We start from the raw sequence: 18,628 nt of genomic DNA, 5'->3' as shown, positions 1-18,628 counted from the left end.
AATGATTACTGCCTCTATGATAATAATGCGATTCAATACTGCAGGAAGTTGTATCAAGAAGATCTTCTACTACTTATTCAACAAAGTCAAAAGTCAAGAGTTCTTGGCTGCACTTACAGGCTCACTTAATGACAATAATGCATGGATTATTGCATCTAGGCATATGACAGGAAAGAGTAAAGAACTTCACACTCTATCAGAGGAATCATCTTCTCCCTCAATGGAATTGGGAGACAACAAAAGTTGTGCTATTAGATGCCTGGGATCAACATCATTGAAGTTGGAGAATGGAGCTAAGGTGAAGGAGGAAAAAGACAGTTTAAGGATCTAGTAAAAGGAAAAGTGAAGAAGTCTACAAAGAAATCAAGAAGTCTAAAGGGCCAAGAAAGAAGGGACAGGGATCAAGCAAACTTTGCCAAAGAAGTTTCACCAAAGAAGAACATGATGGAAGGACCCGAAGTCAAAGACCTATTTGCTAGGAACTCTATCCCTTGCATATCCTTCTACTCTAAGTTTTGAATTGCTTTCTTTTATGTTTTGATTTCTAGGTTTAACATATTTTGAAAACATTTCTGAATTGTTTTTATAAGGCTATAGGTATCCCTCAAGCTTGGAGGGAGCCCTTACCAACTTCCAAAGATAAGTATCTTATTACCTTTTCATTTTTTTAGTTTTCCTTACTTATCTAGTTTTGCTTGCAATAAATACTAATCACATTTCTATTCATATTTTCCTTGTTTAGGAAAAGCTTGTTGGATACTCAAGGAACATGGAAGAAGGCTTCACAAGACAAAGCATTGGAATTACAAGGTTTGTTAAGAAACAAAGGTATGCCTTAACCTATAAGTTTTGCTCTCTTCATAAGGGTATATTCATTCTTGATAAACTATTCTACATTACTAACATGTTTTTGTGTCTAGCTTGTTAGAAAATCAGAAAGGCAGAAAGATTTTCTTATATAGATAATTACTTGTGATCTTTTATCTTTTGTTCATCAAGCAATTACCAAAACAATAACACAAGGACAACAAATGTAGGTGGACAGGTAGGGCAAAACCCCTGTCTAGGGGAAAACCCAGTCAACAATTCTTCCTTCAATAGTTTCTTGAGATAATCCAAGACTCTTGACCTAGACAAAGACTTCCTCCACACCAAGTTAGTCCTCAATCCTTCTTGCAGATGATAACCCTTCAAAAGCAACTTCGACCTAACAGTGGTAGCTTCACCCCAACAACTAGCAGTAGTAGTAGCTTTGACTAGACAAAGAAAAACTTTGATCTCTTTGGATACTCCTCTAATGTGAGAGATAAATGGCTCAAAATTTTGATCTTGATGTCTTCTTTCTTCCTCCAAGATTTCACACTCTTTTTTAGCCCCTTTCCATCTCTTCTTCAACTTGGCATTTCCCAGCTTCCAGCTTCTGGATATTGAATTATGAGAGAGAGAGTGAATTACTCCAAATGAATTCGAACTGCCTTTTATATATAGCCTTCTAGTGAGGTTGACTTGGCGTGGAGGGGACAAATAGCATATTTGACTCAATATTTTTTTTTACATGACTCAAAAGCCCAAGAAGGGTCTCTTTTTAATGGACAATGACTCTAATGACCCAGAATAAATCCTAGAAGTCCTCAATGGGGATTTTTACCTAAAACATGATGACCCAAGCATGAAACCCATGCTTTAATAAGTCATAATAATAATAATAATAAATATTTTCTTCATTCTTTTAATAAATACATTTCATTGTGACTCAAATAAATTTATGAAGACCGAACCTAGTTACATATTTCAACACTCCCTCTTAACTAGGGAGGTATTCATAAGTACAAGTACAAGGAAGATCTCAAAACACATGAACCATGAAGAATTTAGGCACCGCAATGCCATGGACTAGATTCCTGACTAAGGCAATCTATCCAAGGTCCTTCAACAGTTTAGGCACTCACGATGCCATGGACTAGATTCCTGACCAGGGCAATCTATCCAGGTGGGACTAAGATGGACTAAAGCTTTTAGCCTCTCTAGGTACCATCAGGCTTACTTGCTAACCATCAACCTAGGGATCTAGGTGTGTATCCGAGGTCAGAGCTCCATGACCAATGCCACCCTCCCTACTTCGGGAACTAGACATCAACACAAAGTGCTAGTCAGATGTCCTCTGATGGGGTGAAACTAATACTTTACACAAAATGCAGAATTTTTAAATAATTAAACCTTTTTTAATTAAATTATCACACCCCAACCTCTTTAGCGGAACTCAAAACAGATTAAAAACCCGTTTAAACCTTTAATATCGTTATTCTACCATAATAGCAGAATTCCTTGATTTACCCGATAGTTGGCAAAAACCCAAATTACTCACGGAACCCAAAGGAATTAAAAACTCCAGTTCAAATTTTCTCGGGTCCGATTCTTATATTAACCTGCACACATCTTTACCACGCGATCACCGTGGGGTCGCGCCCTTCACAACAAACGGATCTGATTGACCAGACTTTAACTGGAATAAACCACATTTGACATCTCATCGGGTCCGAAAATTATACTAACCTCCGTTCACTTTTCTGTGCGATATTCGTCGGATCTGCCTCCTTTAATCGGATGGCCTAGATTAACTGAGCTATTAACCCAGTTTAATAAAATATCACGTCCAATTTTGGATTAACCTTCGTGCTTTTTAACCACGCGATGACCGTAGATGTGTCGATTTGTTGATCAGACGACTTCCGCTCATCTTTTGGGTTTAGCGCGAATTTGTTAGGGTTCCGCCAAGACTTAGCCCTTCCGCGAAGTTTAGTCCTTCTCTAAACTATATTCACTGGGATGTCGAATACATCCATGCACAACATTCACGCGATACAGAGGAATTTAGCCTACATCTCAATTAACCAACGAAATTAATCACATAATAATAGAAGAAATATAAACAAGATTTAAGCACAAAAACTCTTTCATTCACACAATATTTACATATATGTACAGAACATCTCGTGCTCTGTTCTGTTCTCTCTTCTACTTAGCTTTGTCTAACACTCTAACGCTCTGTCTCAAAACTATCTCAAAACTCTATTACACCTCTAACACTCTCCCTTCACACTCCTCGCAGGCTTACATTTATAGAAATAAGTACATAGTTATGGATTATTCTAAATCCATAGTCTTCTCCATAAATCACTCAACTAATTCCCATTCAAGGATCTCGTCATCCCTAAGAATTCTACGAGATCTACATACATTAATTATCCCTGACATTCTCACATAGTTGAGAATATTTCACAAATAAAAGCCTCACACATAGATTTACACTCAATTTATACAAGATTCTTAAAAATAACTAAAAACATCACCCCCCTAATTCAACCAAATGTACAATAATATTTTGAGTAGGATGCTCCTGCATTATCCTCCCATGCAATGTGTCTCACACACAAAGCCTCAAATCTCCTGATTATTCCAATCGGTAACAAATCCTCCTCTATCAAACAAATCGGTAACAACAAATCTCTCCCGATCAAACTGATCGATAACAATAAGCATGTAAAACATGCTATCAAGCCTCTGAGAGATTTACCTGTACAAGCACAACCCCAATCAGTAACAAACTTTCGAATGTACATAAATAAATACAAACCTCCGGGGTCTTTTGTTGCTTCTTAGTTTATCATAGTAGGACTCCCAAATGAATCTTGACAGAAGATTCCTTAATCATACATCTTCCTTTCCTACTTCACATGCAACAACATATGCTACAAATAGATCCGACATTTCTTATCTCAGTAGCTCCTCAAAATACATTCTCCAATTTCTTCTTTCAAGATGTCCATCATGACTATGATATGACCTCCCTCTCAACTAAGTATTAGAATATATCTCTATTTAGTAATGCTCAGTCTTTTAGCTGTTTCTATTTTTATTCTTTTAGCAGTTTCTTAGATGAAACTGTTTGTTCTATATTCTACATAGAAACCTGATGTTTCTATTATTGTAAATATCTTTGTATTATCATTGAGCTGTTTGCTCCAGGTTAATCAATTCATTCGATATTCTTTTACATGCGTGTTTCGCACTGTTTTATGGTATCAGAGCAAGGTTAAGAGATTTTTTCTTGAACAGTATTTCTCTTTGCATCGAAATCTCTTGAGTCCTTTCTAAGGTCGAGCCCTCTGTAAGCCAGGCAGCCTTCACTGAGTCTTAGCCTCGGCTTTGCTCGCTGTGATAAAAGCTTACAGTCGTCCATCTCGATACAGAAATGGATTCTTCTCTTGCATGATCATTTTATTAAAGAAATAACTTTGTGGCGGTGACTATCTTCGTGGGAGCGGAATTTTTTTTACTGGCCAGTTTTGCTGGGAATCGTGGATCCGGCTATCTTCTTCTTCACCTGGCAGCTACTCGACCACATCGAGGAATTTCTCAGCATTCATGATCCAGGTGTTTTCTCTCAAAACTCACTTGTGTTTTTTGAAAGACAGAATCGTGGTTTGAAAATTATATCTGCGGGCAAATTCGTGATTTTAGTTTCAGGACTGTCAAACCCGTGGATACGCATTTTTTTATAAAACTCGTGGATATTCTTTCTGAAGCCCGAGGATTTATATTTGAAGCCTGTGGATACTCATTTGAAATCTGTGAAGATATATATTGGAGTGGATATATATTTCTGAAACCCCGTGGTTATTTATATAATTCCGCAACCCGTGATTATATTTCCGGCCCATTTTCGAAACCTGTGATTATAATTTTTTGCAGTCGTTCTGAAACCTGTGATTATATTTCCGGCCCGTATTTGATAACCCGTAGCAGCTGAATTTTGAAAAAAAACCCGTGGTCCATATATATTTTCCGGCCCGTATGTTGATAACCCGTGGCAGTTAAACCGTGGTCCATATATATATATTCCGGTGAATCCTGTGGCAACCCGCTGAGTCGTTTTTCAGTTGAGACGTAACGTGAAGGTGTTCGCGGTACCGCTCCAGTCAATCGGGCTCACATAGTTGAAGCCGCACGAGATCACGTGACGGGTTTTCCAGATTCACGGGTACGGCAAATACATTCCAGTGACGGCAAACAGATTCACGGGTTTGTTTTCAGATCCACGTATTTTTGGTATTTTCAGATCCACGTATTTTCCAGATCCCCATAAAGGTATTTTCAGATCCACGTATTTTCCAGACTTTAGTGACGGGTTTGACTAGAATTTGGATTAAAAAATATTGTGATTATATTTGAAACGGTGGGACCAGAAATAGCATCACAGTTATTTTTCTGAAGTGGGATCAGACCAGCATCACAGTTATCACAGATCTGAGAATTTTTTTTTGTATGCAAGTCTATTTTTTTCAAAACAGAATTTGTTAAGATTTGCTACAGTCATCTTGAAAGAAGATTTTTAAGCAGGCAGCTACACTTTGTTGTGTGTCAGACTTTTGTAAAATGGCCACGATGTTAGAAGGAAATCAAGCCTTTTACGCCTTTATGGCTAAAAGGTCTTCAGATCATGTTCCTTCTTCTGCATGGTACATTGATTCTGGTGCATCACGCCATTTCTCTCACAGGCGTGACTGGTTTATTGACTTCTCACCTTTCAGTGATTCCGTGGTATTTGGCGGCGGTGAAAAGTACACAGTAGCTGGCAGAGGTACAGTTCAAATTCAGTCTGGTGGGCGCACACTCATATTTCTGAATGTATACTATGTTCCTGGTATGGAAATTAATCTGCTGTCTGTCAGCCAGATTATGAGGAATTCTCCTCAGCTTGATGTTGTGTTCAGTGCACACAAGTGCTCTATTATTGACAGAGAGACTAGTCTAACAGTTGCTGTTGGCTTAGAGGACCATGGTCTATATAGGCTACTTGACACCGGTGACTCTCCAGAAGTGGCTCTAGCAGCACGTGTCTCTCCCATCAGTACTCTTTGGCATCAGCGATATGGGCATCTAAATATGCAGTATCTCTCTCAGCTCTCCCGGGAGGGACTTGTGTCAGGATTACCTGATATTCAGACTCAGCAGTTGGGGGTATGCGGCGCCTGTCAAGCGGGAAAGCAACATCGGTCTTCATTCAAGAATGGAGAATCTTGGCGTGCATCTAAGGTACTCCAGTTACTTCACGCTGATATTTGTGGTCCTATGAATACAGCTTCTATCACTGCTTGCAAATATTTTTTACTTATTGTAGATGATTTCAGTAGAAAGATGTGGGTGTATTTTCTAAAAAATAAATCTGATGCACTTAGTACCTTTCAGAAGTTTAAAACCTTAGTTGAAAAAGAGTCTGGCTGTAACATCATGACTCTTAGGACCGACAATGGGGGGGAATTTTGTTCTTCAGCTTTTGCCAATTTCTGTGATATTCATGGCATCAAACATCAGTTAACCGCACCCTACACTCCTCAGCAGAACAGTGTTGTCGAGCGCCGCAACCGCACGGTTGTTGAAATGGCTCGTTCCATGTTACAACACAGGAGTGTTCCAAACAGATTCTGGGCTGAAGCAGTATTTACTGCTGTTTACCTTCTTAACAGATCACCCACTCAGGCTGTTACAGGGAAGACTCCTGAAGAGGTTTGGTCTGGCCGTAAGCCTAAGATCAGTCATCTCAAAGTATTTGGCTCAGTTGCATATGTTTGGATTCCAGCTGCTAAGCGCTCTAAGTTGGATTCCAAAAGCCAGAAACTCATGATGACAGGGTACAGTGATCATCACAAAGCCTATAGGCTGATAGATATAGCCACTGGTCGTCTTAGCTTCAGTCGGGATGTAGTCTTTGATGAGGACAGAGGATTCTTTCAGCAATGTTCTGAGGATCAGCCTCACAGTGTTCTTCTTCCAGTCGGTCCACCTGATGGGAGGGATGATGTAGCATCAGTATTTGATAATACTCTATCTGAGCTTCCTCCAGAAGCTAACCCTCCTCTTGCTGTCCCTATTGCTCTTGACCCTTCTCCACCTCCTTCTGATATTGGTTCCTCTGCTCCTGATATTGGTTCTTCTTTTCTTCGGCCTAAATGGTGGGCTAAAACCATAGGTGATCTCCGGGATGATGAGCTCCTTGAAGGTAGAACTTCTAGACATAAGAACAGACAACAGTCTACAGTCAATTTTGCTCTTATGGCTAACATACACAGTATTTTTGAGCCTCAAACCTATTCAGAGGCTAAGGGTACATCTGAGTGGGAACAGGCTATGGAAGCCGAATTCCAAAGTCTTCAGAAGAATCATACATGGACACTTTCTGATCTTCCTGCAGAGAAAAAACCCATAGGCTGCAAATGGGTGTATAAAGTGAAATACAAAGCTGATGGAACCATAGACAAGTATAAAGCTCGTCTTGTGGCTCGAGGGTTCTCACAGAAGGAAGGCATTGACTATGAGGAGACTTTTGCTCCTACAGCCAAGATGAGTACCATAAGGCTTGTGCTTGCCCTAGCAGCTCAGTTCAATTGGAAAGTTCATCAGATGGATGTAAAGAGTGCTTTCCTAAATGGTGATCTCCAAGAAGAAGTCTACATGACGCAGCCTCCAGGATTCAAGGTTGCTGGTCAAGAACAGAAAGTGTGTCGGTTAGTTAAAGCAATCTATGGATTGAAACAAGCTCCTCGGGCTTGGTACATGAAAATTGATCAGTACCTGACAGATCAGGGTTTTCAGCGGAGTCCATCTGATGCAAACCTGTATATCAAGCATACTGGTGATGATATCTTGTTTGTAGTTGTCTATGTGGATGATCTTATCATTACTGGCAGCTCTGCACATTTGATACATGGGATCAAACAAGATCTATGCAGAACTTTTGAGATGACAGACTTGGGACTTCTTCATTACTGTCTGGGGGTTGAAGTGTGGCAGACTGAAAATCAGATCTTTCTTTCTCAGTCCAAGTATGCCAAAAATCTTGTGGAAAGGTTCAGAATGCAGGATTGCAAACCGGCCACGACTCCTATGGAACCAGGGCTCAAACTTTCAGCACAGTCATCCTCTCCTCTTGTGGATGAAACTTTATTCAGGCAATTAGTGGGCAGTCTCATCTATCTTACTGCTACCAGACCTGACATCAGTTTTGCAGTAAGCTACATTTCTCACTTTATGTCAGCTCCTAAAGCTGATCATTGGATAGCAGCAAAGCGGGTGCTACGATATGTGCGTGGTACTTCTGATTATGGCCTCTTATATACTCGCAGCTCCAATCCTATTCTCAGTGGCTACACTGACTCTGACTGGGCCGGTTCGGTTGATGACCGTAAATCTACAGCTGGGTATGTGTTTAGTCTAGGATCTGGTGCTGTTACTTGGACTAGTAAGAAGCAACAGGCAGTGGCTCTCTCCTCAACAGAAGCAGAGTATCGGGGAGCAGTTAAGGCAGCCTGTGAGGCAGTTTGGCTTCGTCGTATGCTTGCAGATATGCATGTTTTTCAGACAGGGCCTACTTCTTTGTTTTGTGATAATCAGGGAGTGCTCAAACTTGCCAACAATCCAGTCTTTCATGAACGAACAAAGCATGTGGAAACTCACTGCCACTACATTCGACAGCTGGTTGAAGATGGCTCAGTTCAGTTGCACTATGTTCCCACAACAGAGCAGCCCGCCGATATTTTCACCAAGCCTCTTGGTCCTGATAAATTTGTAAAATTTCGCGGGTCTATTGGTGTTGTAAATAGATTGAGCATTAAGGGAGGGTATTAGAATATATCTCTATTTAGTAATGCTCAGTCTTTTAGCTGTTTCTATTTTTATTCTTTTAGCAGTTTCTTAGATGAAACTGTTTGTTCTATATTCTACATAGAAACCTGATGTTTCTATTATTGTAAATATCTTTGTATTATCATTGAGCTGTTTGCTCCAGGTTAATCAATTCATTCGATATTCTTTTACATGCGTGTTTCGCACTGTTTTACTAAGGAGATTCCTTTCATCCAAGCTCCCTCTTAACTTAGGGAGCTCCACTTATTTTCTAAGCCATCGAAGAATCTTTCATGGCTTCCATCCTTCTCATCAAAGTCATAACTTTCTTTATCATGCTTATCATATCAGCTTTACTTACGAGCATCTTCACTATCTTAAATATTATGTAACTGCACAATTTAGATAGCAAATACAACCAAATCTATAGAAGCATGAAGTTAACCATATCATAATCATATAATAATGGAAGCATTCAACTTTAGACATTAAATACCCAAACTTAGTTACAAACAAGAGACACATACTTTTCAACTTCTTGCTAGGGTTTTTGTCATAAACCCTAGACTATATCATCAAGACTTTGAGCATTTCAAGCATAACAACCTTCATTACATCTAGGGTTTCAATGTTTCTTCCAGAGGTATGACATACCCTACTACAAACCCTAGAAGCAATTTAAACAAATATAGTTCTACAATGCATCTAACAACTTTAGAGCTCATATGTTAGACTTCCACTAGGATTTAATGCAGGATCCTAGATTTCATACATGAGATTTAATAATCAAAATCAATCACAACTCAATTTAACATGAAGAGCTTCCACTATGGTTTGTTGTAAACCCTAGATTTTACTAATTCTCAACAAACAGACTGATCACAATACAATTTCATGTTTTTATCAACCTTTCATAAATCCCAGATTGTCACATTGTCATCATATTTTAGAGATTTTAACTTCAACTAAGGTTTAGTTACAAAACCCTAGTATTCACAAATACTATCATCCTAGAGAATCAAACTTTGACTAGGGCTTAGTTCCAAACCCTAAGACTCAGGACCATCAACAATTAGGTCAACACATATATCTAGGACTTCATCATCATACACAAACATATCATAACATGTGTTAGTCAAACCTATTGACACAAACATCAATATATTAAGGTTAGACATATAACAAACTTGATCAAACTAGGGTTTAGATCGGACAAACACATATATACCTAGAATTTCACTTCTAGGACACTATAAAAAAATAAGGGTCTTGCTTACAAACCCCACCAAACCCTAATGATCTAGGGTTTCAACACAAAACATGGCAAACCCTAATTTATCAATACTTCAAAGGTTTGAGATTTCAGACATCACCATTCAACCTTGACAAGTTAGGGTTTCCATAACCATACCAAAACCCCAAACATGTCATCATCAAAGCATCAAACATTTGTTGGAAATACTCAAGGGGGGTTGTTGAATCAATATTCCTTTTCAATTGTTTACTTTTTACTAGTTAGATCACTTATATTTAGAATACAAAATGAACAATAAGAATAAATGCTTTTATTTATTTCTTTTTCACAATAAATCAAGTACAATGTATATAGGGCTCCAACCCTAGATGAAGACATCGATCTTCAATCTCACAGGCCCCAACCTGTTGCCAAGCACCAACTTGGACTTTTGTGAGGCTCGACCTCTAGGGCACCAACCCTATGTTTTCAAGGCACTGACCTTGTGTTTAGAGGCTCCAACCCCTAGGGAACCAACCCTTCTCTGGTACAGACTTTGATCTAGTTTCTTGAGGACTCTGATCCTCTAGGGCTCCAACCCTATCTTATCCAAGGCCCCAACCTTGAGTTTAGGAGCACTAACTCCTAGGACACCAATCCTATAGCTTCGCTTTGTCAAGATATGTTTGGTTGTACTTCATGGCTCCCAAAGTCTTCTTCACCGAGCACTGTTAATCTTTAGCTTCTGTTTACTTAATCATCACATATCATCAATGACAACCTTGTCAATTAGAAGGTATTGCCATTGTTCTTCATTATACCCAAGCAAATCCTTCAAGTCACCTCATGATGTCTTCAGTGCATCATGGTCTCTAATAATGTCTTCTTCAAGATGTCTTCACGAAACGTCCAAAGTTATACAAGTGCCTTTTAGAGACCTCCAAAATAGTGCCTTCAAGATTGTCACTAGGTCGCTCCAAATGATAGCTCCAAGTAATGGCTTCAGAGATGAGCTCCAAACAAAAGTACTCCAAAAAGTCTTCACAAGGTTATTCAATATTCTAGTTGTTTTGCATGCCAACCTTTGTCCACTCTGCCCTCCAAACTTCAAGGTTCTTCAATGAGATTCACTTGGCTATTCCACTTAGAATTTGTAGCTTTGAGTCACTGTCAATATGCTCGTTGCACCATACTGCACCATAGTTCAACTATCCAACTGTCCAAGGGATACTACAATCCATCAATGCCACTGTTCAAGAGGAGATATTGTAGTCCAACAATGCCACTGTCAATAGAATATACCACAATCTTAGTCTGGGCTAATGGGATCACAAGGGTGATGATGACACAGTCTGAAATAGTGGTTTGTGGACAGATGTCCGAGCACTGTGTTGATGCACAGTCCGAGGCACTATTGCTCACTCTCTCAACTGATCCACAAGAACCACAGTTTTACACCAGTTCGAGCCTCTGATCTTCTATACAGTCCGAGGTCTAAGTTCAAGTCCGAGGTTACACGTCTAAGACTGCACCATACGTCACAGGAAGATGGCACAGATCCGAGTCATAGTAATGGTGCACAGTCCCGAGAGTAATAAATGTTGCCACAGTCCGAGACCTGGAGAGAACACAACAGTCAAGTCTTTTACCTGAATCCGAGGACTGTCCGAGCAAGAGATACGTATCACAATCTTGTTTACACCTCCGAGTTACTATTAATACCACATTCCACTGTCTATATCTGAGCCACAATGCTTCATTCCGAGTTGAAGACAACGTACAGGATATATGGTCTGAATGAGGGACAATCCGAGCAATACTGGAGCCAGTCAAAGATCCGATGTATTTTATATCCCAAAAACAAAAACGTAACCTCTTCTCCTTTAATATTTATGCTTCCTGTCTTGCAACCCTTTAGGTTCACGAGATGTGAACTCCTTCACCCTTCTCTGTAATAGATGACCGAAATTGATGGTGAAAGAATGAAATCGGAGGCCTAATATATAGGGTTTTTGTCATGCTAAACGAATAGGCATGTCTCTATAGGCAGGCCAACATGAGGACTCTAGCACAGGTCGGCTCCATGTCCAAAATTAATAACTTAACTTCAAAAATTCATTTCTCCCAAACCGCTTGGAGTTTTAGGCTGAGTAATAGCTCGGAAAGGAAAAATTATGCTCTTTAAGATGGTGAAGGTCTCATGGTGAGATTCTGCTTCTAAGGAGGTGAAAAATAATTTTTAATGTGACTGGTCCACAAGAACAATCAAAGATATGAGGAGGGTAGATTTATCTAATGATGAATCACCCAATCAAGAATCTCTATGATTCAGGAGAGCTAGACACAATGATGCTAGTAATAGTTTATGAAGAATGAATATACCTTTATGAAGAGAGCAAAACTTATAGCTTAAGGCATACTTGTTGTTTCTTAACAAACGTTGTAACTCCAATACTTTGTCTTGTGAAGCCTTCTTTCATGTTCCTTGAGTATTCAACAATCTTTTCCTAAACAAGGAAAAATATGAATAGAAATGTGATTCATATTTAATGCAAGCAAAACTGGTTAAGTAAGGAAAACTAAAAATGAAAAGGTAATAAGATACTTATCTTTTGGAGGTTGGTGACAACTCCCTCCAAGCTTGAGGGATACCTATAACCTTATAAAAAACAAATCAAAAATGTTTTTCCAAAAATATGTTAAACCTACAAATACTAGAAATCAAACAATGAAATAACTAAGGCTTAGATCAAAGGACTTAGTAGTGTAAGTCCCTTATATCCATTTCTTTGGGCTTATTCTTCTTTGGAGATCCTTCTTCAACAACATTGGCTTGGTCTCTGTTTCTTTTCTTGTTCTTCAGATTGTCAGGACAGTCACTTCTATAGTGACCCATTTTGTGACATTGGTAGCATTCTATTTTGGACATATCGACCTTCCTTCTTGGGCCTCTTGACTTCTTGGAGTTTCCTTTCTTGTGAGAAGCGAAGTATGCATTTGAAACCTTTTCTTCTTCATTGTTGTTTACGAATGAGATTCTCATTTCTTCGTGGGTGTAAGCATTCAATGATTGCTCGAAGGTAAGAGCTTCTTTCCAACTGTTGAAACCTGAAGCAAAGGAACTCCAAGTAGGTGGCAATCCCAACAACGCTGTAATTACTAGATCCTTTTCCTGTACAATTTCATCTATGGCTTGAAGTTCATCTCTAATTCTAGATATCCTTACAAAGAAGGAAGCCACAGTGTCATCCTTCGTCATTTTTGTAGTTCTTAATTCATTCTTCAGACTTGCTACTTGATTGATGTTCTTGATAGTGAACAATTTTGATAAGGCTTCATACATTTCTTGAGCATGGTCTATATTGGAAATGTATGGGACAAGATTGTCCTTTATGCTTTCTACCATCAATGTCATAGCCAATATTTCTGACTCTCTAAACTTCACTTTGTCTGCATCACTGGATTCTTTGGTAGGTTTCTTCACCTTTCCTTTGACCAAATCCAAGACCTTGTTCTTTTCAAGAATGAGGTCAATTCTCTTCTTCCATGCCCTGTAATTTGATGCTCCTTCCAATTTGTTCTCACTCTTTATTGTGTTAGACATTGTCCTTGAAGATAGTGAGCTTCTTCCCTTATAAGAGCTTCTTATATGATCCCTTGATCAATCCTTTAGACTCCTTCCAGTAGATTCTCAAAACTGCCTTTTTCCTTCTTCACCTTTGCTCTGACCCCATGTTAGAAAATCAGAAAGGCAAAATGATTTTCTTATATAGATAATTACTTATAATTCTTTTATCTTTTGTTCATCAAGCAATTACCAAAACAAATAACACAAGGACAATAGATGTTGGTGGACAAGCAGGGAAAAACCCCTATCCATGGGAAAACCCAATCAACGATTCTTCCTTCAACAGTTTCTCGAGATAATCCAAGACTCTTGACCTAGACAAAGACTTCCTCCACACCAAATCAACCCTCAATCCTTCTTGCAGATGATAACCCTTCAAAAGCAACTTCGACCTAGCAACATTAACTTGCAGTAGCAACTTCGACCCAACATCTAGCAACAACAACAACTTCAATTAGACAAAGAAAAACTTAGATCTCCTTGGATACTTCTTTGATGTGGGAGATAGATGGCTCAAAATTTCGATCTTGATGTCTTCTTTCTTCCTCCCGAATTCCACTCTTTTTCAACCCCTTTCCAACTCTTCTTCAACTTCGCATTTCCCAACTTCCAGCTTTTGGATATCAAACTATGAGAGAGAGAGAGAGTGAATTACTCCAAATAAATTCGGACTGCCTTGTTTATATAGCCTTCTAGTGAGGTCAAATTGTCCTTCTTGAGGCCGACTTGATCTCTTTGAGGCCGACTTAGTGTGGAGGGGACAAATAGCATATTTGACTCAATATTAATTCTTTTTACATGATTCAAAAGCCCAAGAAGGGTCTCCTTTTAATGGACAATGACTCTAATGACTCGGAATAAATCCTAGAATTCCCAATTGAGACTTTGACCTAAAACATGATGACCCAAGCATGAAACCATGCTTTAATAAGTCATAATAATAATAATAATAAATATTTTTTCATTCTTTTAATAAATACATTTCATTGTGAATCAAATACATTTATGAAGACTGAACCTAGTTACATATTTCAACATAGCTCTCTTGAATCATAAAGATTCTTGATTGGGTGATTCGTCATTGGATAAATCTACCCTCCTCATATCTTTGATTACTCTTGTGGAACCCTAGAAAGGTTCTTTGTAAAAACCCTAACTTAAGGGTATGTTGATGATACTGCGTGGAACCCTAACCTATGTAGGGTTATTGATGAAGTATAAGAAAATGCTATTCTTGATGTTTGATGTTATGTTTGGGTTTTAGTATGGTTATGAAAACCCTAACTTGTTAGGGTTGAATGGTGATCTCTGAAATCCCAAACCTTTGAAGTTTGATAAATTAGGGTTCGCTATGTTTTGTACTGAAACCCTAGATCATTAGGGTTTGGTAGGGTGTATAAGCAAGACCCTTATTAATGTCCTAGAAATGAAATCTTAGGTACATGTGTGTTTGTCCGATCAAACCCTAGTCTGATCAAGTTTGTTATATGTCTTACTTTAATATATTTATATTTGTGTCATTGGGTTTGACTACCACATGCTATGATATGCTTGTGCATGATGATGGAATCCTAGATATATGAGTTGACCTAATTATTGATGGTCATAAGTCCTAGGGTTTGGAACTAAGCCCTAGTCAAAGTTTAATTCTCTAGGATGATAGTAGTTGTGAATTCTAGGGTTTTTGTAACTAAACCTTAGTAGAAGCTCAATTCTCTAATATGTGATGATTAGTGTGATAGTCTAAGATTTATGTAAGATTGTTGAAATCTGAAATTGAGCTGTGATTGTTTTTTGTTGAAGCTTAATGGCTCATGTATGAAATTTAGGATCTTGCACTAAATCCTAGTGGAAGTCTAACATATGAGTTATAAAGTCGTTAGATGCATTGTTGAACTATATTTGTTTGAATTGTTTGTAGGGTTTTTAATATTTTGTATGTCATATCTCTAGAAGAAATATTGAAGCCTTAATGAAGGTTGTTCTCTTGACTGAGGTGCTCAAAGTCTTGATGATGAAATCTAGGGTTTATGACAAAAACCCTAGCATATATTTAAAATATAAAAGTATGTGTTTCTTGTTGTTGGTGAACCTAACTAAGTTTAGGTGTTTGATGTCTAATGTCAAATGCTTCCATTATTATATGATTTTGATATGGTTAACGTTATGCTTTTATAGATTTGGTTGTACTTGCTATCTAAGTTGTGCTGGTACATAATCTTCAAAATGGTGAAGATGTTCATTTGATAAGCATGATAAAGAAAGTTATATTAATGATGTTGGTCATGATAACTTTGATGAGAAGGATGGAAGCCATGAAAGATTCTTCGATGTCGTAGAAAAGGAGTTGATCTCCCAAGTTTAAGAGGGAACTTGGGTATATTCCTTGTATAGGAATGATTAGTTCCTCCCTGGTTAAGAGGAAGTGATGGATATGGTTCTCTACTTCATGTCATGCACTAGACCAGGACTAAACAACTGTAAGTATTAGTGAAGGCCATGAGTGAGAGGAGGACACTTCACTCTTGTTTTCGTGGAAACAAGTCCCTAGTTAGGAGGGAGGGCGTTTTATAATCATGATGGACACCTTGAAAGAAGAAAATTGGAGAATGCATTTTGAGGAGTTGTTGATATAAGAAAAGCAGGATTTGTTTGTAGAATATGCTATTGCATGTGAAGTAGGAAAGGAAGATGTATGATTAAGGAATCTACTGTCAAGATTCGTGTGAAAGTCCTACAATGTGATAAATTGAGAAGCAACATCTAGTTATCTGGAAGACCCCAGAGGTTTGTGTTTACTTATGTACATTTGAAAGTTTGTTACTGATTGGGGTTGTGTATGTACAGGCAAATCTCTCTGAGGTTTGGTAGCATGCTGGTTACACGAGAGAGATTTGTTACTGATTTGTTTGATCGGGGAGGTTTTGCTACTGATTGGAATAATTAGGAGTGTTGAGGCTTTGTATGTAAGACACATTGCCTGGGAGGACATTTGGTTGACACTTTGTGTTGATGTCTAGATCCTGAAGTAGGGAGGGTGGCGTTGGTCTTAGAGCTTTGACCTCGGATACGCACTTGGATCCTTGGGTTGATGGTTAGCAAGTAAACCTGATGGGACCTACACTGGCTGAAAACTTTAGTCCATCTTAGTCCCACTTGGATAGACTGCCCTGGTTAGGAATCTAGTCCATGGCATCGTGAGTGCCTAAACTATTGGAGGACCTTGGATAGATTGCCCTGGTTAGGAATCTAGTCTATGGCATTGTGGTGCCTAAATTCTTCATGGTTCATATGTTTTGAGATCTTCCTTGTACTTGTTATTATGAATACCTTCCTAGTTAAGAGGGAGTGTTGAAATATGTAACAAGGTTCGGTCTTCATAAATGTACTTGAATCACAATGAAATGTATTTATCAAAAGAATGAAGAAAATATCTTTATTATTATTATTATGACTTATTAAAGCATGGGTTTCATGCTTGGGTCATCATGTTTTAGGTCAAAGTCCCCATTGAGGACTTCTAGGATTTATTCTGAGTCATTAGAGTCATTGTCTTTTAAAAGAGACCCTTCTTGGGCTTTTAATCATGTAAAAATAATTAATGTTGAGTCAAATATGCTATTTGTCCCCTCCACACCAAGTCAGCCTCAAGGAGATAAAGTCGGCTTCAAGGACAATTCGACCTCACTGGAAGGCTATATATACAAGGCAGTTCGAATTCATTTGGAACAATTCATTCCCTCTCTCATAGTTCGATATTTAGAAGAAAGTGTTGGGAAGTGCAAAGTAAGAAAAGGAAGACAAAAGAAGTGCGAAATTGGAGAAAGAAGAAAAAGGAAAAATCGAAAATTTGGGCTATCTCTCTCTCTCAGGTGGATTCCTCTAGGAGATCGAGGTCTCTCTTGTCAGGTCGAAGTTTCTCCTGCTGCTGCTGCTGCCAGTTGCTGGGTCGAAGCTGCTATTGCAAGTTGACGCTGCTAGGTCGAAGTTGCTATTGAAGGGTTATCATCTGCAAGAAGGAAGAGAGGGCTGACTTAGTGTGGAGGAAGCCTTTGTCTAGGTCAAGAGTTTTGAATTATCTCATGAAACTATTGAAGGAAGAATTGCTGAGTAGGTTTTCCCCTAGATAGGGGTTTTGCCCTGACAGAGTGCCTACTTCTTGTGTCTTGTGTTTTAGTGACCTTCATACACATATAATTTGGTAATTGCTTGATGAAATATAATATAACAAAGAAGTTAAAGGAAGCCAACATAATTCACAAGTAACTATCAAGAAAGAGAAATCTAACCCTAATTCTACTAGCATTGATTTCTCAACATCCTCATCCAACTGCCCATGCCTCTGGTTAGCTCTCTGTGGTGAAACCCTGGTGTCATGGCTCCCTATGTCACAGGGTTCACTGAATTTGAACCTTTAGGTTCGAAATATGGCGAACCTCAAAAATATTTTCAAATTCGCATGAGGTTCGATCATGTTCGGTTCAAGTTTGCTTTTTCGTTTGCGTTATTTTACGGTACTGGGTCTGTCGTCTGCCATATTTTAATTTTGAAGTTCCTATCGATTATTTATATTCAAGTTGCCCCACTAACTCGATTTGAGTCGTCAAGCGTGTAGATGAAGGGTAACTTTGTTAGGGTCGTTAAGCGCATAGACAATGGTTTTTGTGACATTCCATAAGGTAATTTATATTCAAATTTTACCATCACGATGAAAATGTGCACAAAGATAACCGTATGCTATATGAGGGCCATCACGCGTCCGAGAGCCAACGATTTTACATATAATATATGCTAAGAAACCATCGATGGAGTTGCACTCGCACAGAGAGGAATAACACTTTGATAGGTTACGCAGAGGAATGATGCTTCAGTAGGTAGGGAATAAGCTTTAACGTTTTTTTTTTAATTTGAATAACATCAGTATAGTTTTATAATTTGTTGTAGATACATATTGTTTTATATATTAAAATATATATATATATATATATATATATATATTAATATTATAATAAATTATTTATTAAATTTAACTTAATTTAATTGCTTTTAAATTTAATATCTTATAGAAAGATAATTTTATAAAT

At 38.3% G+C, this 18,628-nt stretch overlaps 1 protein-coding gene across 3 annotated transcripts in view; it reads left to right on the top strand.

Annotated features, from left to right (window-relative positions):
- LOC149175657 (folate receptor family protein) overlaps window positions 1-18,628 on the top strand; it is a 132,789-nt gene that overhangs the window by 41,297 nt on the left and 72,864 nt on the right. The window contains exon 4 of one of the 3 annotated variants that reach the window (XR_016258019.1): window positions 743-828. The exons of the other annotated variants lie outside the window; for them this stretch is intronic. The gene's annotated coding sequence lies outside the window, so the exon portion shown is untranslated. The remainder of the gene's footprint in view (window positions 1-742; window positions 829-18,628) is intronic. 3 annotated transcript variants of the gene reach the window in all.

Source organism: Pinus tabuliformis, chromosome 4_1, assembly GCF_031772625.1.
Source record: "Pinus tabuliformis cultivar Carrire ecotype Pingquan chromosome 4_1, CPIR1, whole genome shotgun sequence".
Taxonomy (NCBI): Eukaryota; Viridiplantae; Streptophyta; class Pinopsida; order Pinales; family Pinaceae; genus Pinus; species Pinus tabuliformis.
Note: the sequence above shows the minus strand (reverse complement) of the source record. Positions and strands in the feature narration are given on the sequence as shown.